General features: G+C 38.8%; 1 long non-coding RNA gene across 2 annotated transcripts in view; it reads right to left on the bottom strand.

The window, feature by feature from the left end:
* LOC134499053 (uncharacterized) overlaps positions 1-23663 on the bottom strand; it is a 347511-nt gene extending 323848 nt beyond the window's left edge. Inside the window, exons 1-4 of one of the 2 annotated variants that reach the window (XR_010068092.1) lie at positions 23538-23663; positions 22784-22890; positions 20949-21029; positions 19896-20107 (exon numbers count right to left, since the gene is read on the bottom strand). This is a non-coding gene — a long non-coding RNA (uncharacterized LOC134499053). Of the gene's footprint in view, positions 1-18504; positions 20108-20948; positions 21030-22783; positions 22891-23537 lie in introns of those variants that run through there. The other variant, XR_010068091.1, reaches the window with a different exon arrangement.
* Between the last annotated feature and the right edge of the window lie 374 nt (positions 23664-24037).

Below are 24037 nucleotides of genomic sequence, written 5' to 3' on the forward strand. Positions count from 1 at the left end.
AAAATAAATAAATAAATGGGAGGTGAAATCATAAACACATAATTGGATTCCACTATTTAGAATGGTAATTTTCTGAAGAGCTTTCCTGAAAGCAAATTTGTGCTTCTGGTGTCATTCCTAATGTGTTTGTCTCTATTCATTTTTCCCATCAGATAACAATTTAAGGGATTAAGATTATCTCTGTTTGGTGGCTAACACTTTTTACCTAAACGCTATTTTGCTACTTACTATAAACATAGTAATACTAAAATTAACTAAATTATGAGGGACTAAATGCTATCCCAATAAAAAACCAAACATAAAGATATCAGTAATAGTTAAACCATAAATCTTAGAATATAAAACCCAGACTCACAGGAATTACAATCAAGCAGAAACATCTAGCATTAAGAGGGAACTTGATAAACGGAGCTGTTAGAGAAGAGTTCCTTTTCTTGAGCCATTTAGAAAGAGTATGTATGATCCCCACGGCTGATATTAGGGCAGATTTTAATTAGAATTATGTTACCTGGTTTTCTTTGTATTCAATAATAGAAGCAAATGACTGGTCCAGTCATGAATTAATTGCAAGACAGGATATAAAAGAAATATGGAAAAAAAACGGAACCCATCCAGACTGAGATCCGCAGATGGAAATGAAATTCAAGATATTTCTGAGCTCAAAAATCTAATGGAGAAAATGTATAAGAAAGTGGTGTATAGGAAAAGAATATATATCTGTGGACAGCCATTACAAATATTTTGATAACTAGAATTTAACAGAGCAGACTACTATATGAATATATGTGACATTAATAGGAACTGAATTCAGTTGATGGAAATAAAAACATTTCTTCTCATACAGGAAGGAATGAGGAAAATAATCAGCTTTTCCACAATGCTTAACAGGATTTACTCTGCCTTTTAAATCCAGGATTTGCTTCTCTACTTCTGACAAAGATGTCTGGCTTCATTCTTTTATGGATCAGTTTGAAGTGACCACTCAACACAACAGTTAAAATGGAAATTGACAAAAATCCATCTTGATAAATCTTTCAAACTGCTTTCCAAGCAGACTGAATAGAGAGAAAAAAGCCACTTGCTACATTGTCAAGAAAATTGTTATGCAAGCCAGCTTTCAAGCAATAGCTTGAACAACTATTTTTTTCCCAACAAACACACATTAAAAAGAAAGTCAAGTTTCCAATCTCTTAAATTCCAAACTACACGGTCTGAAGGTTAGGAAGGATAAATAACACCCAACAAGGAGACTTCATTATGTTTTCAGATATTCAATTTTCTTTCACTCAGATGCAGAAACATGCCATGCCCCTATGTTTTCAGGCTCATTATATTCCTAATATAATGTGTTAACTGTAACTGTGGATTCTTTAGCCATTTAATTTCATAAATGTTGCCTTCACTAATGAAAAAATCCTATTTATCTAAAATGCTGATTGATTGCCATCAAATCAGTGTTGGCTTATGGCAATCACATAAATAGAATTTGTCCAAAATGATCTGTCCTCAACATGGCCTTTTGGGTCTCTCAGCAGTGCATTCACTGTGGTAATTGAGTCCATCCATTTCAATGTGTTCACTGCCAATTCTGGTTGTGGGACCTATTGTTATTAGTTTGGTCTTCTTTATATTTAATCATAGTCCCATTTTTTTTTCACCGTGCTCCTCGACTTTCATTATTAGATCTTGCAGAGAATTCACATTTCAGATACCAGAGTAGTGTCATCGGCACAACACAAACTCTTCATTTTTTTGGGTCCAGTTTTAAAACTGCATTCATCTTCTTGTAATCCATATATTCAGTATATAGGCTGAATAAAGGAGGACAATTATATAATGTTTTCTTGAACATCTGACATCTCTCTTTCCATTTAGGGCTCTAATCTGCATTGCTGATCCTCAAGCATTATTTTACTAACATGTGAAATTATAGATACTGTGTGATAGTTTGTACAATCTGTTAAGTTCCCTTTCTTTGGTATTGTTATTTATTTATTCATTTATTTAGTAAATTTATATACTGCCCATCTCATATACATGACTCTGGGCAGCTCACAATTAAAACAGAATAAAAACAGTAAAAGATGACCAGAGTTAAAAACAACAAAAATTACATAAAAATAGCAGCCAGGAAGACTCACAAACACTAAAACTAGCCATGACATGCTATCAGGGTATGCTGTCATGCTACATGATATGTAGATTGATGGCTTCTAACCAGTTGGTGACTATATCATTGTCTAGATTTGGTTATATAGCATGTTTAGAACATTTATTGATTCTTCTTCTGTTGCTTGCCATATTTCTGCAGATAATCCATCAATTCTTGTAACCTCGTATTTGACAAGGATTGATGTGGTGATCTAACTTCATCTTGAAGTTCATGTAAATACAGAATGTCTTCTAAGGTAGCTTGGATATTGACATTTGTATGGTACAGAATTTTATATTCTATCCATTCTGTATGAACTTCTTTGAATCAGTTGCTATCTGTCATTTGGCATCTTTTACCATAAAATTTTGACTTTGGAACATCCTTTAGAGATCTTTTGAAAAATTCTCCTTGTTTTTCTGTGTCAGGTCCTTTATTCAATGTCTTTACAGATGTCTTTGTAATACTAGTCCTTGTTTCTTTTAACAGCTCTCTGAAATTCTTCTTTAAGTTTTCTCCTCAGATCTTTGTCTTTCTTGGCTTCGGCTTCTCTTTTGTTCTTGGCAATTTCCACTATCTCTTCTGACATCCAGTTTTCTCCCCCCATTCCCATCTTTGGCACTCTCTTTATGTGATTTCATTCCACAGTTCCTCTGGTTCTCTATCAATGAGGTTCAGGACTTCAATATGGTTCCTGATTTTTTTTTTTAATTGAAAGTCATGAGTATATACCCAAGATCATTTTTATTGTAAACCGCCCAGAGTCCCCCCTTGGGAGGAGATGGGCAGTGGCCAAATTCGATAAACAAACAAACAAACAAATAAATAAATAAAATCATAGTGTGGAAACTGGTTGGCGGCTTTGTTCTTCCACTTTAGCTTGATTTGGAACTTGCACGTGAATTGTTCATGATCTGTTCCACCTTTAGCCCCTGGCTATGTCTTTTCTACGTGAGTCTTCTATTTCTTTGTATCATTCTGTTATATCAATCTCCTGTACCATTTTGTTATATCAAATTGTTTCTGTGTGTACCATTTGATGATGTTCATGTGTATAGGTATCATTTCGGTTGTTTTAAGAATGTGCTAACAATAAAGAAATAATTGGATTTGCAGAAACTGATGTTTTTTCCAGTTTAATTTCTCTTCCCCAGGTTTACACTCCAATTACATTTTCCTCCTTAATATTTCCAAATGTGGCATTCCAATCTGCAACCACAAGTACCGTATCTTGCTTACATGTTCTGTTCATTTCAGATTGAACTTGACCATAAGACTCACCAACCTTCTCTTCTTCTGGATTAGTGGTTGGAATATAGACTTGAATAACCATTATATTAAAGGATTATCTGTGAATTCTAATTGATATTATTTGGTCAATGATTTCATTGTACCTGAGTGCTATCTTTGTTACATAGTTCCTGATTATGAAAGCAACACTGTTCCTTCTTTATTTCTCATGTCCTGAGTATATAGTATGATTTTTTTATTGAAAATATCCAATTCCCATCCATTTCAATCTACTGATGACCAAGATATCAATCTGTAGTCAATTTATCTTTCACTGTGTTAAGCTTTCCCATATTCATGCTTCTTTAGCTACTCTAAAATGCAGATAATAAGATGAATTTCATCATCTGGTGCAGTGCTTAAATGGAGGTTTCTGGTGACTTTGAGCCAGTTTCCCACTGTTCTCACACTACACATCAGCCCAGAGATTGCTTAATTAGCTTTACTGAGTAAACTGTAACTGTCTGGCATTCCACAACATCATAAGCTGTAGCCTACAAATATCTGGGCTTGCACAACACGATAAGCCACAAACAAGCAACTATACTATGTCAACTGAGAACCCACTCTATCTCAAAAGCCTGCCTTCAATGTTCAAAGTAATGACAAGATACAGTATAACTGTTACGCATAAAATGTGATTCTTCAAGTAGGACAAAGGAATAATTAAACATATTAAACATATTTATAAATAATTTATAATTTCATAAATAACATAGTAAATTTATAGTATAATTTATATGCATAAATTTATAATACATTTATAAAGAATTAAATGTTAACTAAATATACCACTTCATATTTGTAGTGTGTGAATGACTCCTCAAGGGCAGAAAATGATGATTTGCAAAAAGCTATATGTAAAAGTAAGAAGATTAAAGGCAAGTATTCAGGATATCAAATGGTTTAAGTGGTGGATGGCAAAATGTCTCAATATAAAATGTAAATAGTCCCTTAAGTCAAGTTCAACTTCTGCCAGTTACCTAAATATGTCTACATAACTTTTATGGCAACAAAACAGAACAGATTTGCCATTGTTTTCCTCCGTGTTTTGTTTTTCAACTTCAACTTTGGAATTTACAGGTGGTAACTCATGCTAGTGTTAATCAAGTCCAGCCCTTTTCAAGATATAAGGGGCATAATGTAATATAAAGGTAAAATATCTAATGGTGACCTTGTGGACATGACTATATAGTTGCACTGGCAACAATACAAAAATGGTTTTCTATCATGTTCTTCCAATCCTGTTTAATTTTTTAAGATAGGCCAAGGTCGGTATAAGGTTTGAGTCTGATTCTGACTCCAAACAAAGGGAAATCAAAACCTATGCTGAGCCAGAAGGGGAAAACAAAACCTATCTGGAAAGAACTGCAGAAATTGAAACCAGGAGTGACTCAGCAGAGCTGAGAAATCCTGAGCAGCTGATTGGGCAGAAACTGGAGGTGGGTTCAAATCATTGAATCAGTGCTAATGAAAGGAAAGCTGAGAAATGAGCTAAGCAAAAGACAGCCCAATTGGCTTCAGAGGAGAAACAGCACAGAAAGAATCAGATAAAAAGGCACCAGTGCAAGGAGCAAGCCACCGGAGACAACTGACCCATTGAGCTAACTGCTTCTTCAGGAGAGTCCCTGCCAGAATCGGGAGCCTTGCCTATAGCCGACACAGAACCAGTGCCAGCTCCTTCCACTACATGGACTTACTTCCCTTGCACTCTTCTCTAGCTGTGTCCTGCCTTGCCTCCGCAGTCAAGCCTTGTCTTGCCACTCCAGCCAAGTCCTGCCTTGTCTCAGAGCCAAGCCTTGCCTTGCCGTTCCAGCCGAGTCTTGCCTTGTCTCCACAGTCGAGCCTTGTCTTGCCGCTCCAGCTGAGCCCTGCCTTGCCTCCATAGCCAAGTCTTGCTGTGCCTCCTTGCCACATCTGTCAGTCGAGCCTCATGCTTCATTCTTGCCATGTGTTCTAGCTACAACCAGTCTTGCTGCTTCGTTGCGAAGACTAGCCAAGTTCTGCCTGGCAGTGTTGCCATGGACTTCCTCTACTTCTGATCTTGCAGCCTTGCCTCATTTTCCTCCACTGCCTGGGTAGACTTGATTGAACTGTATTACCTAATTAATAGACTCTTATCTGATGTAAATAGTTAATTGTAAATAAAGAATTCCTTCTAAACCTGCCTGGCCACCTTGTAGTCTGAACAGGACAGTCAATTAAGTGCCATCTTGATAGTCTACCTATCAATACATTTTTTTAAGGGTTAGGGTTTGTTTTAGGGTCAAACATGGACAAGAAGTACCCACCAGCCATAAGCAGATACATTAACTATCCATGTACATAATACTCATAAGGTTGTTGCATACGTGTAAGGATCTTTTGATATTTCTGAAGGTCTTGCTGAACTCAACACTGAACTTCCTCCTCCTGCAATTTCACCTGCTCAACACCTGTATTAAATTCAGAAAAGCCATACACATGATTGTAGCTGAAATTAATAGATGGCATTGGCTCTAATCTTCCCATGAACTTTATGGCATGCATAATTTTTTTTAAAAACAAAATTTTAAAAATCTTACTCAAATGAGATGAGCAGCTGATTCTATGATCTGAGAAGGTTATGAATATATGTTGTTGTAATGCTTTTAAACTCTGCATTCTAGGATCAAGACAAACTATGTATTCTTCTGGCAGAAGGTATCACTGAACTGCCAGTGTTGTTGCTGAAGGAATGAATATGGGACCCTTATGGGAAAAAGTAAAAACAATGGTTTTGACACTGAAGGCTGCTCCTGACTATTTCATCCTCCTAGACTTTCTTATGTAAAACTGTATTTCCTTTTTACAACATGTATACAATCTCATAATGAAACAGTGTATACTAACATTATAACAGCTGGGACACAGTGTCTTGTAATATGTGGTCACTTTTGCCAGTATCTATCAATAACTAACCTCATCTAGGCTTGGAACTATGTAGGCCTGGGCCTAGTTATACTTGGAAGAGAGGTGACCAAGGAATTCCAGAACTGTAGGTAGAGTAGGAAGTTAAAAAGCATCCCAGAAGAAATAAATATAAAATGCTTCCATTCTTTTTGCATAAGTGTGGTCCCTGGGAGTCAAACTCAATTTGAAGACATCTTTATCTTTATATGGACAAATACTTGCCTTCTTGACCTATGTCAAGTAGTAACTTGTAGTTCTTCCAAGGATACTCTTGTATTTTTTTTATTCTATCCATTCATCTTAAAGGTTGTCTTCTCTTTTACATTTCCCTCTTTTCATATTCATCTCAATTTATCCTTCCATACTATCCACTCCAGCATGCTAATGAACATCCTTCAAATTCTCAGGAGTTGTGTGCTAATATGATACATCTGCAGAATTAATGAAACATTCCTTTCCAGTTCTCTAATTTGAATTCACCCGACCAGAGGAGTCAAATGCAGGCTAAACCTTTCAGTAGAAACAATATTCTCTAAATTTGAATCTGTTTCATTAATGGCATTTCTGCCATTCTGAAGTTTCTATTGTCTCTCTAAAAATACAGATGCCGCATTAAACATTCTTAAATGAATAACCTCATAATACTACCTTAGTCTCCTTCCCAGCCACTATGGAGAACAGCATCTTTAGTTATTCCAGTATTATAGTGCAGGTTTTCTCTTTGTCAACAAGTCTTGCCATACAAATTATCTACAACACAACACTGAAAACCTGGTTAAAAATGCATCAGGAACTGAGATCCATGTCTTCCCTTCAGTTTCTGGAGAGCATTTTTTGGGGGGACAGTCTGCTTTTGGCAGCAGTAAAGTCTGGTTCTTTCAAGCCAAGTTTTCCTCCATACCAAGAATTATCCCTCCCCACTTCTCTTGCCATCCATCCATGTTCTGGCAGTCTGGGAAACTGCTGCCACATCTCAGCTGACCCCAAGGCTGCCAGGTCTGGGAAGAGAGTGTGGAGAGAATCAAGGGGAAGAGATCACGTTTTGCTTTCAGTTTTTGGATTGTTCAGAGCAAAATCCTGGCAGACAAAAGTCAACTCTCCATAGTTGGCACCTTTTTCCAGCCAAGAAGCAGCTGACAGTCACCACTGGGGAAGTACAGTGATATGAGAGAGATCCTGCTTCACCCACATGCTTTTCAGCACCTGTCAGATGTTTGGGAGCTCCTTTTAAGTATGGGTTTAGCATTCCTTCAGAAAAGCTCTACATAAATGTTTAAATAGTTATCAAACCAGCTGACCCTGGGGTGTGGTTGCAAGGTGAAGCAGGAGTACTCACTTCACCTCCCAAACACTGCATCCTTTTCTTGAGAATGTTTCTAAAATAGGCCTTGATCTTCTAAAGTAGTTATGAATACTGTACAGTGGACAGATCGGAGGTGTTTGGCAGTGTCCAGCACCATTTACATTCCTTGCTCCCACAGCAATTTTTAAAGGGCATGCAGTCATTATGTAAATTGAAGAGTTGATTACAGTTCAAGAGAGTCAGCGTGAAGAACAGGCCTGTTTTAACACAAGGGGGCTTTACTGAAAATCAAAACAAACATGAAGCCAAGGTCTTTCCCCTCACCAGGATTTACTGCAAGAAAACACAATTGCTTTGCACGCATGTACTTATAATATATTAGAGGTGAAGGCAATTAGCTTTGCAATAAAAGCTTCTTTTCTCCAGCTGTGTTCTCTGTTTTAATGAGGACAGCAGTGAGAAATAGGCTGTAGGTACAGGAAGTAAGTACAGACTTCAAGTTGTTGGTCATATGGATTGTAGACATACTGTAGCAGAGATAGTAGGATTTGTGTTCTATCTTCACCTGTTCATTCTAATTTCTTTGAGAGTCCAGGCAATGTAGTATCAACTCTAGCCTTTTACAACCGTTCACCTGATCATACGAAGCTTTAAAATTAGGTATAAAGTAAAGCTTTGCCCACTACAACATTGTATCTTGCACATACTATCTCCCTTTTTTCTCCACTCTTTTTTTGTTTGAAGGAAAGCAAGACTTTCTATGTAATCCTTTATTCAGTTTATAGCTACCTCTCTAGTGAGTTCTCAAAGTGATTAATAAAATTAAAACAAAAACAAAAAACAAAGCCAAATCTCCTGATGTTTTGAGTACAAACTAAACCATAATGCACCAGAGAAGAGGAGACTAGGCAGGCGTTCTTTAAATCCTATTTCTAGATCAATTATCAAGGGGTTCAATCAATAATCATGAATGGACAATCAGTCATGAAGGTCTGCCATCAACCCACACTATCCTTGAGTATTTGCTTCTTTTAGTGACCCACCAGAAAAGTAGTTTATATCTACTCATAGTAGATATAAAAATATTGATACAAAATAGACGATATTGATAGGATAAATTAATGCTGTATCACTATTATAAATTATACTGGGGAACAGAAATCCTACCAAGAATTCCATTTCTGTGCTGAAAGCTACTTGTACTTTCTCCTTCATGATACTAAAACAGTGAGTAGCATTAAGGCATTCTTAATTACATTTAGGGTTTTACTGCTATTATGGTGAAGTTCTTTGTTGATCAGTATAGAGTGTTTTAGGATTTCTTGACATTCAGCCCAGATGTTTTGCTTCATTGCATGACACACATGGCTTGCCATTAATTAATTGTCTAATTATCTTTAGCATAATGTTAACTTCTGCTCTCTTTTTTTTATTGCAGAATGTGGCAAAACCTCTTTTTCTGCCTCTTTTGATGCTGTGGGAAACAGCTGGGTCAGTTCCATGTGACTGCAAGCAATTAAGAGCATATCAAAACACATCAGTTAATGTCAAGGAAGAAGCTTGGACCTGGAACACCCCATTCCCTTGTAGATTCATATCTAAACTGCCCTACATTTTAATTTGGGAGTGGAATGAATTAGCTTTTTGTACCCACACCAAAACGTTCATTTCAAATGCAAAGGACTGTGGTTGACTACTGTACAGAAAACAGCATGTTATTAGTACCATCCATTTTATTTTAGTTTATATTGATGATTAGCACTAAAGTAGCAAGATATTTATGGAATCAAAATTAGGATACCATATTTGGATTGCTAACTCTGGGATGAATGTTGCTAGATGGTAGCCAAGAGATACAAAAACTAGCCCTTTGCTCATGGTTCTTTGGCTTTTTGCAGTTTGGATATGGTAGTTTTAATAAAATTGTTCTAAAATAATTATTTATTTCCTCTTATAAATCTAGATGCTCTATTAATGTTAACATTCCATTTGTTCAAGAATTTATAAGAAAAAGACAAGGAAGTTTAAAAAACATAAAAGCGTACAACACCCTGTCCCTATTTTTCCCAATCTTGCCAATTTCCAAATGCATGGACTTAAATTCTTAGAATTCCTCAGCCAGTAGGACTATTGCTGATATCCTGGCAACTGAGGTTGTCACATCTAGAAGCTGCCATAGTTGGGAAACATTGAACTACCCTAGTTCTCTGATTCTGGCTATTCTTTCAAAAGTGGGATGGCAGGTTAATCAAAACAGAACTGTTATTACAAATCAGAAGTAATCAACCTTTATTGATCTAACCAAAATAAGCATTCCCCCTTCTCAAGTGTTTCAGAAATGTTGGGACTGCAACTCCTAGTATTCACAGCTAACATGAATTTGATCTAAATCAAGGGGTGAACAATTTGTGGCTGACTCAATATGGCTAAAATGCATTATCCCTCAACATTACATCACTAGGATTATAAGAACTGTAGTCCAAAACATCTGGAAATTATGTTGGAAAAACTAGCAAGCAGCTGCCACTTAAACTATTTCTATGATAGATACACTGGTTCATTTTACTAGTGCTGTCAAGTTTTGGCAAAGAGAGAGATACACTTTACAGAGACCCAAATAGAACTCATTATGGAGATGATTATGGTTTGTAAGTCTCACCCTGTTTTGAAGAGCTGCCCTTTGACCAGAATGCTGGTGAGAATGGGACAGTTATTCATAATTTCTAAACCTCATTTTGGTTTGCAAAGATTGAAAGGAAATGGGATTATTATTACTTATTTTCAGGTTTTGACCAATATCATGATGTATAGGACATTTAATAAACTGAGGTTTTGCTGCTGCCTTTGCTTACCTGGAAGCGTGTTATTTAGGAATCACTATTAGAATGGATTTGTGTCCATACATGTGATCAGGTAATTTTGAATATTGCCTTCTCTCTTTTACAAGTGGAACCAAGACTAAAATTCTCCTTATACATTTTTACATTTATCTACTAAAAAGGGACAAAATTAGTCAGAATTGAAAAATTATACAATGAATCAGTTGAAGTGCTTAATCCAAATGATGACATGTAATATACTTGTAATACATGATACATAGGATCAATTAATTGAAATTAATCAGGAGCTACTTCCAGTTTGATTCCTCCCACTTTATTCACTTTCCCCACTTTTCCGTGGCCATTTCTGAATCACAGTCTTACAGGCAGTATATGTACAATATCAGTAGAGCGATAGTGGAAGTGCAATAGTGGAAATGGGCTGTAACTCTCCTGTCCACACTTATGAACAACTTGGATACACCTGGCTGGCCCCTGTACATTGACTAGATGAGCTATTAGTTTGATCCAGCAAGGCTGTTTTTATTCAAACATGGTAATTCAGTGTGCTATCTATACAATTAATTGGCTAAATCCAACTACTAATTAGGAATGTGGGGAACAACAAACTGCTGAAAGGTATTTAACATTCAGCATAGCCAAGAGGTCCAGAAGTAAATATCAAGAAGACTCTTCTTCCTTCCATAAGGCAAAAAGCCAAGAAAGCATGATAATAATTTAATGCATAGAGAGGCTGGTATAGAATAACTATGAAGAAAGCTGCTACTGTTGATGAATTGGGCACCTTTGTAATTTGGCTCGGATTGCAGTTTAGGCAGGTGACAAGCATCTTCTTAGTGAGCGCTGGTGCACTAACATAACTAATGTGACAGTGGAGCAAATGCTATGGTGCTATTAAAATTTATCAGTGTTTCATGAAAAAAAAACCAATTCCTTAAAAGTTGTGGCCTGTGCTAAAAAAAAATCAGATTCCCTGCAATGAGCTCTGTAATAGAAGGCATGGCATAATTTATCTTAATATTATTTTATTAGCACTTTTTAATTGCTACGGCACATAAGTAGCAGTAGGTTTATTATCGTAGCAAAACATTTGTATTAATAATGTCACATCAGCTACAGGAATTAGTAGAACATACTTTAAACATACTTTAAGAGTTGCTTTGAAATGCAAAGTCCGTTTTTCCTGCAAGATACATATTATAGAGGGGACAGTAATGCTATGCCTTTGCTATGAAGCTTTCTCCATAGAAACAATAGTCCATAACCAAACTGGTCTGCAAAAAGGCATGTAATTTACAATTCCATTATCAGACTGTTTGTTTATTGTCACTTTTATGTAGACAGACCCCTTTAAATTCTTTTTCCTGCCTCCTTGCCCTGCCCATACTGAGAAAGAGAGAATCTAGATGTACACCAGGAATGGTCAACCTTTTTATAGCTGTAATCCACATTTAACAAATGAGGGTTGGGCTGCATGGCTAGGGTTATAATGAAAAAGTGGTGTTGAAGTGGGACATGGATATAGAATTAGAAATGCTTTGTGGGGAGTTTGAGGCTGTTTCTTTGTCTTTGACCCACAGTAAGCCTGTAGCATCACCAACACTACTAGTTTTGTGTTTTCTGTCTAAAAAAGCAATTGTTTTTTTGGCAGTTGTGATCAGAAGGCCTCCAGAGGCAGCCCTCACTTTCAGGTTACTCAGTCCAAATTGAGACTGCAAGTTATCTTCAACAAGGACAACTTATTTCTGAATAGTTGGCATCCAGTTACAGGACTCTTATTTGGCTGATTAGGCATACATTTGTGTGTGCTATCCTCTCAATGTGTCTGGAGCACAGAGCACAAGCAGGCAGATCCCAGGCCCCTATTAGCTTGCAATTCCACAGAGGGAGAACATCAGAAGGAGGAAGGAAGAGGAGGCTCGCACTAAGCAGGGAATAGCATATCTTTCTTTCAACTGCATCTGTTTAGGCCGGGTTCCAGGTAAGCTTTAGACTATAAATCATTTTGAAGAAGGCATCAGCTTTTTATTTGTTTTCAGATGATTCATGGGCTATTGGACTGAGCAGCAGGGGGTGGCATATCTTTTAAGATGGTGATCTTTTCTCTGAAGCTTTTGGCCAGAGGACTTCAGGAAAAAAAATGGATATATATTAAAAGAAGTGTGCTGCCATTTTCATTTAGATGTAATTTAAATAATATCTTTAATTGAGTAATTGCAACAGACTGTTTTAAAACCTATTGGCCATCGTTCTGCCCTTTAGATGAGTTGGAATTGAAGTCCAACACACCTCAGGGGAAGGAGGGAGTGTCATAATGTTGAGAATGGCTGATCTAAACTCTCCATCCATCAGTATTTTTTATTTCTTATTTGTGCTTCCTAGTGTCCAGAAATCATGCTAGATAGGCAGTTATTTTCTTATGAATAAACCCCAGGGAATCAAAGTACTATTTTCATAACTAAAAGTAGGAGGAACACAGACCTCATACACACTGTCTTGCAAAGGATATTGTGTAAGAACATTCAGAATGTAGTACTGTTCCCTTCACATGTACTCACATAAAGAAATTAGTGATGGTTATATCTATGCATCTTAGTAGAATTGGGAGTTATCCCTTCCACTACCACCATCCTGACAGCTGGTATACTTTTTTACATTCTGGGTACACTGCATATGTACATGTCCCCTTAATGCATGGAGTAAACGTTGGATTTGTCATTAGGGTTGTTGATAAAAGCTTAAACAGGCAACTATTTTCATGACACTTAAAATGCTGAAAAAATATCACATATTACTGTTAAAAGACAATTTTGATTCACAATTCCAACCTATGGTGAAAAAATAATAGTGTTATCTTTTGAAACAACAACAACAACAACAAGGATATTGCAGGGACAATACAGAAAAAACAGGGAAGGAAGGAAGGTTGGTTTATCTGCAGATAAAGGGGAAAATGTGCCATGAACAATGTATTCATAACTGCTCTTACTAAATTTAATGGAATTTGCTCCCAGGTAAAATGTCTAAAATTGAGCCTTAGTGCGGAGTAGAATAGCTTTTCTTTGATGTGCTTATGAGTTAGCAAACAGAAATAAATAGGTAGATACCAGCCCTGTTCAAGTGTTGTAAAGAATTATAGTCTAGAATTGTCCTAACAGTCAGGAATCATGCTGAGACGAGGAATAGGTCTCTAGTGTTTTATTACTGCTACATAACAGAGAATCCTAACAAACTGAAGAAGCGTGGGAAAAACCCAGACATATAAACCCCAAAGACTAAGACGGGCCTGATCTGTGTCTCTTTGAATGGCCACCTAATTCCTCAGTACTACGCATGCGCTTTACAGCCTGGATGGGAGCCCCCTGCTCGTCATCCTCACTCATGACAGCTGGCCCCTCTTGTCTGTGAGCATCTGCAGCTCTCTTGTAAGCACTCTTTGCCCTGTTCAGCTGGTCCTTTAACAACTCCTGTGTGGCTTGTTGCTCTTTAAGAAAATCAGCCGCGGCTGGAACAGCTCCCTGCTGGGAGGAGGTGGGCAACACCCGAAGGTTAACCCCGTAGAGGGGTTGGAAAGGAGACATCTTGGTAGAGGATTGCACAGAGTTGTTATAAGTAAATTCTGCCATGGGGAGCAGGGCTGACCAATTGTCTTGCTGATAAGTGGTGTAACACCTGAAATACTGCTGTAACCATTGGTTAATTTTCTCAGCTTGCCCGATACTAGCTGGATGATGCGATGATGATAGGTGGATCTGGACCCCTAATGACTGGAAAAGGGCCCTCCAGAACCTGGAAGTGAACTGAGGGCCTCTGTCACTCACCATGCCTCTATACCTAAAAACATGGTCCATGAACAACTGCTCTGTGACTTGCACAGATGGGAGGCCCTTGCAAGGAATAAAATGCACCACTTTAGTGAAAAGGTCCACCACCACTAGTATGGAAGTCAGCCCCTGGACCGGGGGTAAATCAGTGATGAAATCCATGGAGATTGTATCCCAAGGCCTACTGGGGGTGGGTAGGGGTTGCAAGAGTCCTGTGGGCTTCCCTGGGAGAGGCTTGCTCGTCTACAGGTGTGACAAGAAGCGACATAACCCTTTATGTCTGCAGTCATCTTAGGGCACCAGTAGTCTCTCAGAGCTCTATGGAGAGTTTTGAAAACACCTCCGTGGCCTGCCGTTTGATGGTCATGGCAAAGTCTCAGTACTTCTTCCCTCAATGAGGGGGGAATGTATAATTGCCCGCTATGCCAGAGGATTCCTGCCTCCACATTAAAGGGGGAGGCAGTGTCTTGTGGGTCCCTCTGGAGGTCATCCATCCTGGCCCTGGCATACGGGTCCTGTTGCTGCTGAGCTCTGACTCTTGTAAATAGGTCCTCTGTTTGTCTGCCTGCTGCTAAAATCTCTGTCTGGTTCCCGCTCATAGACTGATCAAAGTTGTGAGGTTGTAATATAGTAGCCTGTACCTCCTGGTGAGTAGTGGGGCTTGCCTGAATGGATCGAGAGAGGGCATCTGCCAAACAGTTCTGTGCCCAGGAACATAAGAAATAACAAAATTGAAACGGGAGAAAAACTGGCTCCATCTGATTTGGCGTGGGGTGAGGGATCTGGTGTTTTGTAGAAGCTGTAAATTCTTGTGATCGGTGCAAACTTTCACAGGAAAGGCTGCACCTTCTAGCCAGTGCCTCCACTCTTGGAATGCTGCTTTAATTGCTAGCAACTCCTTGTTAAAAACATCATAGTTTCTCCTGCTGGTGAGAGCATGCATGAAAAAAAGGCACATAGAAGCAATGTATTCTTGGTTTTGTTTGTATATTGCAATAACACCACCCCAATGGCAATATCGTAAGCATCTGAATGCATTATGAATTGCTTCGTGGGATCAGGGTGCTTTAAAAGCGGCTGGGATGCAAAGCGTTGCTTAAATTCTTGGAAGGCTGCTTGCTTTCTCTCCCCCCAAATGAATTTTGACCCTTTCTTCAAATGTTGTGTGAGGGGTTTAGCCCTGTCACTAAATTTATTTATGAATCTCCTGTAAAAATTGCAAAACCCTAGGAACCTTGGTACATCTTTCACATTTCGGGGGGGTTGCCAAGAGAGAGTTGCCTGGACCTTAGAAGGATCCATGGATATGCCTTCTGTTGATATTTTATAGCCCAGGAAATGTAATTCAGTTAAATCGAAGGCACACTTCTCTAGCTTGGCAGATAGCTTGTTCTCTCTCAATCTTTGTAAGACATTACATACATGGGTTACATGAGTTGTAGCATTGTCAGAGAATATTAATATGTCATCTAGATAAATGACTAGATACTTATCTAGTAAATCAGAGAAAATTTGATTCATAAATCAGGAAAATATGGCTCCTGCATTAGACAAGCCAAAGGGCAAAACAAGGTACTCAAATTTACCAAACCTGGTATCGAAGGCAGTCAGATATCCATGCCCCTCTTTCATCCGGATCAGATTGTACGCATTCCTGAGGTCCAACCTAGTAAAAATGTGTGCTTTCTGTAAGCGATCCAGCAGATCAGATATTAGCGGGAGGGGATAATTTTCTTTTATCATGAGTTTATTGAGGGAACTGAAATTGTGGACCACTCTCATGGGTGCCTCCTGGTTTGCCGGTGCCAATGGGTCAGGCTTCTTTGGTACGAAGAAGGTAGGAGCAGACGCTGGGGAAGTAGATGGCCAGATGAAACCCTTTTGGAGATTAGAATCCAAGTAATCCTTTAAGGTGTCTAGTTCCTTGGGGGACATGGGATATTGTTTCCTTGCTGGAATCCTGGCTCCTGGTATCAACTCAATGGTGCAATCACAGTCCCTATAGAGGGGTAGTGCTGTGGCCTCTTGTTCACTGAAAATGTCTGTGAAATCTGCATATTTGGCTGGCAACTGGACCCCCCCTGCTTCCGTGGCTTCGTTGGTTGCTGGAGAAAGGAGAGTGGCTTGAATCTTGTGGTGCTGGCATTCCTTAGCTGGGACGGAGATTGCTCCTGTAGTCCAGTTCAACAATGGGTTGTGGATCTTCAGCCAAGGTGTGCCCAGGACTATAGGAACATTAAGTGATGTCGTAACGTAAAGTTGGATCCACTCAGTGTGGTCTCCCGTGGTTAGTTGCAAAGGTTCTGCGAACCTTCTAATCAGCCCTGCCTTGAGGGGCTGACGTCAATGGTCTCCACTTCTATGGGATGTGGCAATTCTATGGTCGGGACATTGAAGTCTTGTACAGTCTGTACATCAATAAAATTGGTGGAAGCTCCGGAATCCACGAGGGCCTCTAGCTTGACCTGGTGCTCTGGGTTTACGTGCATTATGACTGGTAAGTAGTAAAAGGATTGCCTGGAATCCTCGGAATGAGCCCTTCTTAATTGATTGATGGTCTCCCTGCTGAGCTCTGTGGAGGGAGACTGACGGAGTTTCCCTGGTTGGAAGTAAAGGCGGAGGTGGCTCTTGTTTCAGCTGCTTGCCCTGGGCTCTTATGGAATTTGCTTGGCTTCTCGCTGGGCAAGCTCTCACCATGTGCCCCTGGACTCCGCAGTAGAAACAGAGGGCTCTCTCTCTCCTTCTCTGTCTCTCAGCCTTGGAAATAAGCTTCCTGCTCGCCCCAATCTGCATCGGCTCCTCTGGTCCTGAGTAAGGAGATGCTGCAGAGAGAGCTGGAAATCCTGGAAGCGCCCTGAGGCCCCTGCCTCTCCCTGGCTCCATCTGTCTGAGCTCTTCTAGCCTGGCATCTATGACCACTGATAACTGATATAGGGCTTCTAGGGTAGCCGGTGTTCCCTGGCACACTAATTCATTTTTAATTTCTTCATCCAGCCCCTGTTTGAATTGGTCTTTCAAGGCACTCTCATTCCAGTCCAGATATCCTGCTAACAGCTTGAAATCAGCAATGTAGATTCCCACTCTCTTGTTGCCTTGTTGCCTGACTACTGGCGGAGCTGCTGCTGCTGCTGCTGCTGCTGGCACTGGTTGTGGGTTAACCGGAGCTGGTTGTTGTAACTGCTGTAGCATAACTGCTTGTAATGTGTTGATCTGGAGATCTACTTGTTGGTGGTGTTGTTGCAGGGCTGCTGCCAATTGTTGGATGGCTTGCCTAATTTCTTGGTTTTCTGAAGACATTTTCCCAAATGTCTCTCCTTTATTTTTCTTTGTTCCTCCATCTTTCAATGGGAGTAGGAGTTTGTTAGGATTGATGTCCTAACAGTCAGGAATCACGCTGAGACGAGGAATAGGTCTCTAGTGTTTATTACTGCTACATAAGACAGAAAATCCTAACAAACTGAAGAAGCGTGGGAAAAACCCAGACAGATAAACCCCAAAGGTTAAGGTGGGTTTGATCTGTGTCTCTTTGAATGGCTGCTTAACTCCTCAGTACTACACATGCGTTCCCCCCCCCTGGATAGAGGCCCCCTCCTGCTCGCCATCAGTGCTCATGACAAGAATTGTGAACTGCATGGAGAATGGTATAGGAGATTACTCATTTCTTGGAGGGAGATGGAAATTGTGACAGTGGGGTGGGGAATTAATACACTTGTCCCCATTATTCCTCTCTATTTGATGAGGCAACTTACTTTTGAAGTAGTTGACCAGAACTATTCAGGAGGCATTATGCAAATATCACACACTGACGAAAGTACAGAAGGATTCTGTCATTCATTTTTTTATACTGAACTTAGTGGAGTACCTACATCCTCTGAATTTTCAAAGAGACGGTTTGATTTCTGTACTGTTTCAGTCTTATTTCAAAGTCCATATATTCTGCTATGTGACATCTAATTTCATGAAAGGCTAATATTCCCAGGTAGATAAATAAAGGTTGCATATTGATTAATTTAGAGAAACCCTATGATACAATAAGTAGGCAATGTTTGCACAAAGGTTAGTTGCTGAATGTATTAAGAGTGGTATATGATGGAACAAAAGCATTCATGAGAAAAAATGCTTAATGAATGGTTCAGCGCTGACCAGGGAATAAGACAAGCATGCGTGATATCTCCTTGACTATTTAAGAAACTTACAAATGTACAAGAATGATTTTGGAGATGTTAGAGTTTGGTTGATTGAGAACATGAATGTACATGTACTTTGTATGCAAATGATGCCAAGTTGTTCACTGAGAGCCCAAGTGAATAGCAGCAATTGTGAATAAAATGCAGCCAGCTCGGTTACTGGCTGGGCCAGTCACTCTTTCTCAGCCCAATCCACCTGACAATGTGTTGTTGTGGAGAAACAGAAGGCAGGAGCATTATGTACACCACCTTGAGTCGTACAAAACAAAGACAGGATATAAATCTAATACATAAATAAACAAGGGTCTAAACATTAATTTATCAAAGACCAAGGCAGAGGAAATACATGTGAACAATTTAAACATACATGGTGAAAACTAGAAAAAGTAGATAAATTTATGTACCTTGGCAGAATGTTCACTAAAGATGGGAAAATAGATGAAGAAATATTGAGACAAGTGAATGCTGGTAGAAAAGGGGGGGCACAAGAGTACAGTAGCACATTTTCTGACTGACATATATTTTTTTAAAGACATAAGATTTTGTAGGCTGCAACTCACAGAGGTTTATGTCTTTAAAAATGTACTAGTCATAAACTGTGCTACCAGAATCCTGTTTTTTTTTTGCCACCATGGTCTAATACAGCTCCTCTCCTACAATGTTAAGTAATATCTGGCCTGTAGCAAGGAATTAATGGTTGTTGAAAGAAGCAAAAATGGCTGTCTGTAAGAGTATATTTTTGTTCACTTTGTTATATGGAAATGAAAATTGGGTCTGTCAGGAGAAGCATAAAAGTAAGGTGAATGAAGTTGGAATGGGGTACTTAAGAAAGTTATATGGTAAACCAAGAACAGATAAGGTCAAGACTGAATGGTGATGAATGAATGTGCTTTGAATACACAATTGCCTTCTTGCTTTGGATTACAGGCATCTGCTCAGGCAATGTAATATATAAGTTACTGGATCTTTATGAAATTCAGAAAAGTGAAGGAACTATAAATAAATTTACAGGTAAAGAAGTTGTTGAATACATCCTTCAATCTCTTTGGGATTAAACAATGCAGAAGCAAGCAGCAGTGCTTTTAAAACATGACACTCTCATATTGCTTCTGCATAGCATATAGACAACCTTCAAGTTGAATTATAATTTGTGAGAAATCCCTAAGAATAATCCAGTTCAAGAACAAGATTCCAAAATCAATATTATATTCACAAGGACATTCCTCACATTCAAAAGATACATAGCTGGTTTTGATTCACTTGTAACAATGGGTAGATTTCCCATGCAAGACCTGGAATATGTAATCCTATGTGTGACAACTTAAAAGTAATTTCTTTAGTATAGGACTGCGGCCTGAAGGCCTGGACATTTTCCTCACAGGATGTGCCCTCATCAATTCCAGGACAGGATAAAGACATTTATGTTGTATCCTTGTGCTTGTCTCTGTCGCAGATATTCCAGGAAGAATCAAGTTGATCAACACCATGGAGGGAGTAGATATATACATTTGGGAGTCACGGATCAAGTCTAATGGCCTCCATATTGCTGTAACATAACCATGTAAGAGCTAATGTAGTCCCTGTAAAAAAACAAAACAAAATTGCTTTGTCAAAAATCATATTAAAGGTTCAGATGGAAAGTTTTGCAAATTAGACTTGCATCCTAAGAGTAAGTGAAAAGCTAACTGTCACCATGCTCCAGCCTTTGACAACTGGGAATTGTCAAACAAGCCTATCCCACTAACGTCAAGACCATCTTCATTTCCAATTTGCTTTAGCTCATGGTGGAATTCATAATAAATGGAGTAAGCACCACTCCTTGGTATCATTTGTACAGTCTGCCATTCAGAATAATTCTCCAGTATTTTTTCTATTATTTTTCAACCTATTAAAAGAGAATTTGCTTTAGAAATCCTTTTATGGGTAATAAAAAATAAGAAAATGTTCAGTGCTATAATAGGGGTATTTTCACACTTATTTGGCTAAAATGAAGTCCATAGCCCTTCCACATCATAATGAAACTCTTCCCAAAATTTCATGCCAACAGTAAAGAATTCTTGCCATAGACAAATTGTTGGGAATTTCTTCTTCCTCAAGAATGTCCTGCCAATTCTTATCCTCCAGTGCCAAATTCTTCTTTTGCATGGCATCATGGAATACACACAGTTCTCCATGTAAGGATTCATCACTGTAAAGCAAGTATTTTAAAACCCCTATGTACTGCAGCTACTTATTAAGCTGCTTAACAATGGTTGGTTCAGCTAGCATGATTCTGTCAGCAATCATTTCCAAATTACATATTTCCAAATTTTAATTACTATCTTTGTGTTTTTTTCATATCCATGCATTAATATCAATCCCATTAAATGCTGTAAATACAGAGACTCTTTCAAAAAAAAAGTATTCAATTCTATGAATTACCTGGCCATGTCAGTACAATTAAAAGATCCTGTCCATGTAATACTGTGCTGATTTCTTCAATGCTGCCCAGTATTCACTCATCTGATTAGAACAAAAATATGATTTTTTTTTAAACAAGGAAAATATGTTGCATGGACATTAATCAGTAGTGACAACCTCAGCAAGGGCTGAAAATAACAATTCTTACATGTAGTTCTGAACTGAAAGGCAGGATATAAAATGAAATAATCATAACAACTCAGATACCTCCCAGCAACCCCAAAGAAGCACACTGTATTTCACAACTAATGCCCTCCTGGTATGGAAACTAAAATTCCTAGAATTTCCAACCAGCATAACATGCTGTCCTGCATTTATATTTCTGCAATTTTGCAGGATTCCTTCCTTCCTTCCTTCCTTCCTTCCTTCCTTCCTTCCTTCCTTCCTTCCTTCCTTCCTTCCTTCCTTCCTTCCTTCCTTCCTTCCTTCCTTGGGGATGGATCTGGTATCATAGGTTAGTGCTATTTTTTTTTAATTTAAAAAAATTAACAATACATCAACCCAATACTGAAAGAGAGTAGAGGGGGAGGGAGGGGAGGGGGGATCACAGCAAGACACAGTACAGCATAGCAAAGCACTGCTTTTGCATGGAACAAAGAGTAGGAGAAAAAACACAAACTGGGAGCACACATAACTACACTTAAAAATTTAAGCAAAATACAAAGTTTTCATAGAATCAGAGTTGGAAAGGAACTTAAAGATCACTACTCTAACCCCCCTGCTCAATGAAGATCCACTACAATATAGGATGTCTGACCAATGTCCAATACATGTGTTTCTCCAGGAAAGGCAGACTCACTACATGACGTGACACTCTATTCTTCTGGCTGACAACTTGTACAGTCAGGAACTTCCTCCTGATGTCTAGCCTGATTCTACTTCCGTGTAGTTTTCATCCATTGGTTCTAGTCCTGTCCTCTGGAGCAGTAGAGAATAAGCCTACTTTCCTTTCTGGGTGAACATCCCTACTTAATATTTCGTGCCCAGATAGACATTTCTATAATTATTGTATTTGGAAAATTATTATTTCTTAATCAAAGATGGGTGAGAAGGATAACAAATTACTCCTCAGTATATTTAAAAAACAAAAACTAAAGACTAAAGACTTCACATTCACAAAATTAGATTGCACTATATTCTGAATTTCTTTTGATTGCTTAGCTAGAGATACCTTTGTGTCTTCATTTCTGTCTCAACTGCTTGCAGTGAATATATGATTATTTCCTTTTTGCAAACCATAAGACTGGAGAAGCTGCTCTTACACACACAAAAATCATTAACTATTACACATAAACATCGGAAAATATCACTAAACCCCTTGATACCAGGCCTATCCCAGATGGGTTATAGGTTATAAATCATAGTCCTCACGCTGAAAGTCCTGAAATGTTCTTCCAATTCTACCTAAAAGAATTATGATTTTGATATTTTTAAATGCTCTTTCCAATGTTTCATACAAGAGAAAATTCCAGCAGATCCAAACCCCTGTAATGAATATCTGGTAAACACTACTTTTTAAAATCATACTGGCTCTCTCAGTAAAATCTTTGACTGTGAATGGGGTGGTGGTATAGTGGTTTAAACCTCAGGTCTACCCCCTACTCAGCCTCTGAACTGACTGCATGACTTTGGACCAGTCATTTTTGCTCTGCTCAAGCCTCCATCACAGGAATTTGCGGCCAGCATATATAAAGGAAAAAAAACCCATGTGTACAGTCTTGAGTCCCCCAGAGAAAAGGTGAATTAGAAATGGAGTAATAAATACAGTTTTTAAAAATCTTAGAAAATGTCAGTACCTGTTCAGACACTGTGTCTGGATGCCAATTGGCTGGGTAGGGCAGCCTCTTAAGTCCTAAAAATTCATTGGCTTCTTCTTGAGAGGAAAATGGTAGCCCCCAAGCCACTGCAATGACAAAGGCACAGCCATGGCAATCATGGGTTCAAAGCATATGCAAAACCTAAGTATGTTTCACAAAATATCTTGCTGTATGCCAGGTTTCTCTAACCTGTTGCCCTCCAGATGTGCTCTACTCATGGGCATCTGCATGGGGGCAACTGACATGTGTGTCATGTGGGGTTATCACACAAATGATGTGAATTACATAAGTCGCATCAGTCGCAGATAATGTCATAACACATATGACCACACTGGGCCTTTTCCTGGGTGCCTATGGCTAGATTCTATCCATATCTTTTGGCCACGCCAGCCATGGAAAATCCAGTTATACTGCAGGTCATTTGGGGAGTACCGTGCTAGGGAGAATTATTCTACACTTTTAATGTTACCAAGCATTACATCGATAGGTGAGACTGCCTTTTAAAAATCCCATTAGCATTCAAACTTCAAAACCAAACATCATTGTGAAAGAAAAAACAATCTGGTCTGAGGCACCATGGCTCTCCAGTTGTAATGACTTACACCTGCTGAAAATAAATTTGATAGGGTTTAAGAGCACTTCATTGCAGTTATTTTGTGGATCTCAGCAATTCATTTAACCAAAATTAATATACATATTTCAAGAGCAAGTATAACACGATGTAAAAGCTTACCTGTCAGCAAAACAATACATGTCACAACATGAAGCATTTTAGTACTCATGGTGCCTTCTCTGAAGCTGGAGCAGTAAAAATTGGATCCTCTTTGAACATTTGATTCTCTTTGCTTTATTAATCATTTACTCCGTGCCTGAAAAGTTGTTCAGGCTGAGGGCAGGGTCCACTGTTGCATTTTCATGTTCCATCGACCTCTTTGTGCCCGTTGGACTTTCTTACATGGAAGTTTTGATTCACTTCAGATGTGTTTTTCCCTGCTATGAATGGACAGTGAACCCATTAAACTCTAAACTTCATTGCAAACACATTTCCAATATTTTCGCCTTGTGAGCAGAGCTGGGTGAAACTTCATTCCTGCTTGAGATGAAGGCCAATATGGTCTCCTTTTGCTCTTCTCCCAACATAAGAAAACCACAGACAGAGCTCTTTAGTGCTCATGATTCTCTTCTGCAGCCCCCTAGGATAGGCTAACTTAAGAAGTGCAGTATAAATATCCT

This window comes from Candoia aspera, chromosome 5 (assembly GCF_035149785.1).
Source record: "Candoia aspera isolate rCanAsp1 chromosome 5, rCanAsp1.hap2, whole genome shotgun sequence".
Taxonomy (NCBI): Eukaryota; Metazoa; Chordata; class Lepidosauria; order Squamata; family Boidae; genus Candoia; species Candoia aspera.